The sequence below is a fragment of the Zingiber officinale genome, chromosome 3B, assembly GCF_018446385.1.
Source record: "Zingiber officinale cultivar Zhangliang chromosome 3B, Zo_v1.1, whole genome shotgun sequence".
NCBI lineage: Eukaryota > Viridiplantae > Streptophyta > Magnoliopsida > Zingiberales > Zingiberaceae > Zingiber > Zingiber officinale.
In genome coordinates this window covers 58,517,662-58,523,206 of record NC_055991.1, presented here as the reverse complement: position 1 = coordinate 58,523,206, position 5,545 = coordinate 58,517,662, and positions in this window count along the sequence as shown.

Genomic DNA, 5,545 nt, shown 5'->3' with positions numbered 1-5,545 from the left:
TCTACTCAAGGACGCTATTATACTTAATCTATTTGGCACTAATATAAATAAGTATAATAACCAAACAAATGCCTTTATTAATATATAAGAATATGATATACATGAGTCCATACAATCATCAAATGATTGGCTCTAGGGCTCTAACTAACAGTTTGACCCGACGCGGATCGGTCGACCGATCCCCTGTTCGGTCGACCGATCAGGCGATCTTCTCCCATCCGATCCGCCCGATCCTCTCGCTCCGATTCTATCTGGTCAAACTCCATCTGAGGTTCGGTCGACCGATCACCATGTTCGGACGACCGATCAGCTGTCCTGACTCTGTCAACTTGGCCTGATCCAGTCGACGCCCAACCCTGGTTCGGTCGACCAATCCCAAGGTTCGGTCGACCGATCCCCTGGTTGAGCCCGGTCCAACCTCTGGAGATCTGATATGCTATTATGGAGGTTCGGTCGACCGATCCCAAGGTTCGGTCGACCGATCCCAGTTACTTCTAACTCTGCACAAAAAGGTTAGTCTCCTGCAAAACAGAGTTAGAACACAATAGATAATATGAACAAATGAATTGAAAACCTTCGGACTGTCCGGGTCTGACTTCGGGTTTCCGACCAGAAACCCTAGGTTGACCCGACGCCTACTGTTCCCTCTTCCGGGGAACGCGTCCTCACCTACTGCTCTAAGGAGATTTACCTGTTGCCAATACGATCCTCCAGATCTACTGGACTTTTGCTCAGCGTCCGATGCTTCCGGTCTTCATGCTGGATGTCCGGTCCTCGACCCATCCAGACTTCTACCCGGTTCGCGACACCAGGATTTTAACCTAGGGTTACCACCCCCTAGGATTTTTGCCCGAAGCGTCGACCCGCCAAGACTTCCCGCACAAGGTTGCCACCCCCTATGATCTAGGGTTACCACCCCCTAAGGTTTTCCCTTGCCTAACCGCAGCTAGGACTTTCCTGAAACACTCAGTCATACACATTAGATAACAATTAAACTTAACTTTGAATCCCTTTGCCATTATCAAAACTAAGGTTCGATCGTCGGATGCTTCCCGCACCAACAATCTCCCCCTTTTTGATTATGGCAACCGAAATTCAAAGTTAAGTAAAAAAAATGCAATAAAGGTAACTAAAAATGAGTATAAGCATAAATAAAACCTAAGCACATTGAAGCTCCCCCTTAATGAGAGCTCCCCCTTAAACTGATTTCTTTTAATTTTGAAGTTTTTGAATTTTAGTTTTCTTTGATTTGAATTTTTTGAATTTTAGTTTCCTTTGATTTGAATTTCCTTATACTCTCCCCCTTTGCCATATATCAAAATAAAAAGGAGAGAAAAAAAAGAGTACTGAAGTAAACACTTAGCTTTTCAAATTAATTTTCTTGTAAACATTAAAGTCTAAGTATTTCTTTTAAAATTTTAAAAAAATATCTTCTAGACTCTAAGTTTAAGAAATAATTTTAAATTATTTTGAAATAATTTTCAAAGTATTTTTTCAATTCTTTTTAAGGGATTTTCCAAATCACTTTAAAAGATTTTTAAAAGCATTTTGAAATTTATTTTTCAAAAAATTTTGAAATAAGTTTTCAAAATAGTTTTTCAAATAATTTTTAAAGAAGTTTTCAAATTAATTTTTAAAGAATTTTTCAAATGATTTTGAAATTAATTTTTGAAATTAATTTTCAAAGGATTTTTCAAATAAGTTTTGAAATTAATTTTCAAAGGATTTTTCAAATAATTTTTGAAATTAATTTTTGAAATGTTTTTTCAAATAAGTTTTGAAATTAATTTTCAAAGGATTTTTCAAATAATTTTTGAAATTAATTTTCAAAGGATTTTTCAAATGATTTTGAAATTAATTTTTGAAATTAATTTTCAAATAAGTTTTGAAATTAATTTTCAAAGGATTTTTCAAATAAGTTTTGAAATTAATTTTTAAATGATTTTTCGAAGGATTTAAAATTGTTTAAATAGATTAAATTTTGGTAAGTTGATTAATTTGATTAGATTACATTGATTATAGACTAAGTTCAACCTTGATCCATCTCACCCGATTCTAAGTCAATCAGGTAATCTTAAGTATTTTTGTGAGATGGTTATCTTTGATTTAAATTATTTCTATGGATTAATTTATATTTGAGTTAAAATTAGTTTTTTCAATTAGTCAATTAAATAAGTATTTCAAAGATTGGCTCCCAGGTCGTGGCGAGGCACTCGGTCTTCTTGGGTATGGGATCATCCACCACTTCCTAGACAGAGCCGCTCAGAGAAAATATATATTTAATTTTCTTTTTGAAGCCCCTAGATTTAACTAACAAGTGTAAATTATGCCAAAGTCCTTAAACTATCCTAAATCTAAACATGCATAATGTAAAGGAAAATCAAGCATCAAACAATTCTATCCATTTGAAAAGATGATCTTTCTATTTGCTCCCCCTGGATCAAAGCCTTGATAGGGTCTATCAAGGTAATGGATCTGATCCTTGGGGACCCAATATAGTCCAAGTCCAACTTGATTAACCAAGTTTGACTTGGGGACCCATGCTTGAACTAACTTTCTATTTGATCTATTTACCAACGACAAATATGATTTATATTTCGTTTTGGTCTTAAGTCCAAGTCCGGATTTGTTGTACACGGCTCGCTATTTTCCAAGAATCAGATCGAGATTCTTGGAACCCAAAGTGAACCGTTCCAACGTGTCCTTGAGTTCTTTAATTTGAATTTTCAAGTTGGAATTTTCTTCCTCAAGTTGTTGGACTTGAGTTGTACTTCCAATTTGAACTGGCTCATTTAAAGAACTCAAGTCAGTCGCTTCCTTAAGGGCTGTTACCTCCTTTTGGAGAGAGTTAACCCGGATGTTGGATTTAGCCAACTTCTTAAGTAAGTAAGGAATTAACTTTTGCAAATCATCTAATTGAGTTTCTGCAAGTAAGGCACTTACAATGGGGTTTGGTCCTTCGGAAACGGATGCGTATCCGTGGCTTCGCTCGAACTCAGTTTCTGATTCGCTCTCGGTTTCATATTCGAATTCGAACTCGGTTTCGTCAATATTTACTTGTACTGGCAACACGAGGAAGCTTGTCGATTCTTCTACGTCGGAATCGGATTCATCTGATGACTCGTACCAGGTCGCCTTTAATACCTTCCTTGTTTTCTTCTTGTTTGGACAATCCGGCTTGTAGTGCCCCTTCTGGTTACAGCCGTAACAGGTGACTTCAGATTTGTCCTTCGTGTTTGTTTGATTCACCTTTTCCGACTTGCATATCTTCCGTACGAGCTTTATCAATTCAGAAACAACTTCGTCATTGTCCTCTGCATCTGATTCATCTTTGGACTTGGGCTTGGTTTTGCGCCTCGACATTGATTCGCGCGTTCTGCTGGTACCTGCAACCAAAGCAACACCTTTCTCGACCGGGCGTGCATTAGTCTGTTCATGCAATTCTAATTCCGAAAAAAGTTCGTCTAATTTGATTGAAGAGAGGTCCTTAGAAACCTCGTAAGCATCAACCATGGATGCCCATAAGGTGTTCCTTGGAAAAGCGCTAAGTGCGTACCTTATTATATCGCGGTTTTCTATTCTTTGGCCGATTGCGTGAAGGCCGTTTAGGAGGTCTTGAATGCGCACGTGAAGTTGGCTTGTCGTCTCATTTTCCTGCATTTTTAAGTTATACAATTTATTGAATAATAAATCACGCTTACTCACTTTGGTATCGGAGGTCCCTTCGTGAAGCTCGATCAACTTCTCCCATAGCTCCTTGGCGCTTGAGAATGGACCGACACGGTTTAGCTCCTCCTTTGTTAGTCCGCACTGGAGGGTACAAGTTGCTCTGGCATTTGCCTCCACCTTCTTGATTAATGCAGGTTCCCAGTCCTCACAGGGTGTAGGATTGCTGTCTTTATCCGTTCGCAGATCCAAACCAGTCTTGACGATCATCCACGTCTCGAACTGGATCTTCAGGAAGTTCTCCATTCTGCCCTTCCAATAACCAAAGTCCTCTCCGGTGAAGAGCGGGGGACGGACAGTGCTATAACCCTCTTGTTGGGCCATTTTAGATCAACTATGAAGAAAAATAAATGACAAGAAAATTCCAGGACTTGGTCCTGGATTAGTAGTGCGGGAAGTATTTAAAAGAAAAACGGTCTTGAGTGGTGTTGCACCAACTTCGAGCAAAAACCGATTCGAGAAAAGAATTAAAATATAGTTATAAAGGTAAATTCTAATTGACTCCGAAAAATCTGAAAATACCACGAAAAGTTGCTTGATTGGTGGTTGCACCAGATCAAAGCTACCCCGCTCTAATACCAATTGTTGGATCGAAAGCGCTAGAGGGGGGGGTGAATAGCGCTCGTGGCTTTCACTATTTTTGTTTCAGAAATCTTACGTGTAACGCAGCGGAAAAGAAACAATACAAACACAGAGGACACAGTCAAATTACTTCGTTCGAAGCCTAGCTCGACTCCTACTCGAAGGCCCGCGGTCGTTGACCGCTTTCAGTGGGCAACAACTATAGAATCGATAATTACAAGATTAATTACAATTAAGTGCAGTAAGAAAAGTTATACCAATGAACAGTAAGTAAGGAACTTTGGAGCTTTAAGTCGTTGGAGCAATAGAGCCTTGTTGAAGCGTACGGAGCAACACACAAGAGCGCAGGAGATCTTCTGTTCGAAATTGATGATTTGAGCTGCACCTCGAGGCCTCCTTTTATAGCTCTGCAAAGTCTGATCCAGATCCCCAAGCTTCGGGATCAAGTTTGACCCGACGCGGATCGGTCGACCGATCCCCTGTTCGGTCGACCGATCAGGCGATCTTCTCCCATCCGATCCGCCCGATCCTCTTGCTCCGCTTCTATCTGGTCAAACTCCATCCGAGGTTCGGTCGACCGATCACCATGTTCGATCGACCGATCAGCTGTCCTGATTCTGTCAACCTGGCCTGATCCAGTCGACGCCCAACCCTGGTTTGATCGACCGATCCCAAGGTTCGGTTGACCGATCCCCTGGTCGAGCCCGGTCCAACCTCTGGAGATCTGATCTGCCAGTATGGAGGTTCGGTCGACCGATCCCGGTCACTTCTAACTCTGCACAAAAAGGTTAGTCTCCTGCAAAACAGAGTTAGAACACAATAGATAATATGAACAAATGAATTGACAGCTTTCGGACTGTCCGGGTTTGACTTCGGGTTTCCGACCGGAAACCCTAGGTTGACCCGACGCCTACTGTTCCCTCTTCCGGGGAACGCATCCTCACCTACTACTCTCAGGAGATTTACCTGTTGCCAATACGATCCTCCAGATCGACTGGACTTTTGCTCAGTGTCCGATGCTTCCGGTCTTCATGCTGGATGTCCGGTCCTCGACCCATCCAGACTTCTACCCAGTTCGCGACACCAGGATTTTAACCTAGGGTTACCACCCCCTAGGATTTTTGCCCGAAGCGTCGACCCGCCAAGACTTCCCGCATAGGGTTGCCACCCCCTATGACCTAGGGTTACCACCCCCTAGGGTTTTCCCTTGCCTAACCGCAGCTAGGACTTTCCTGAA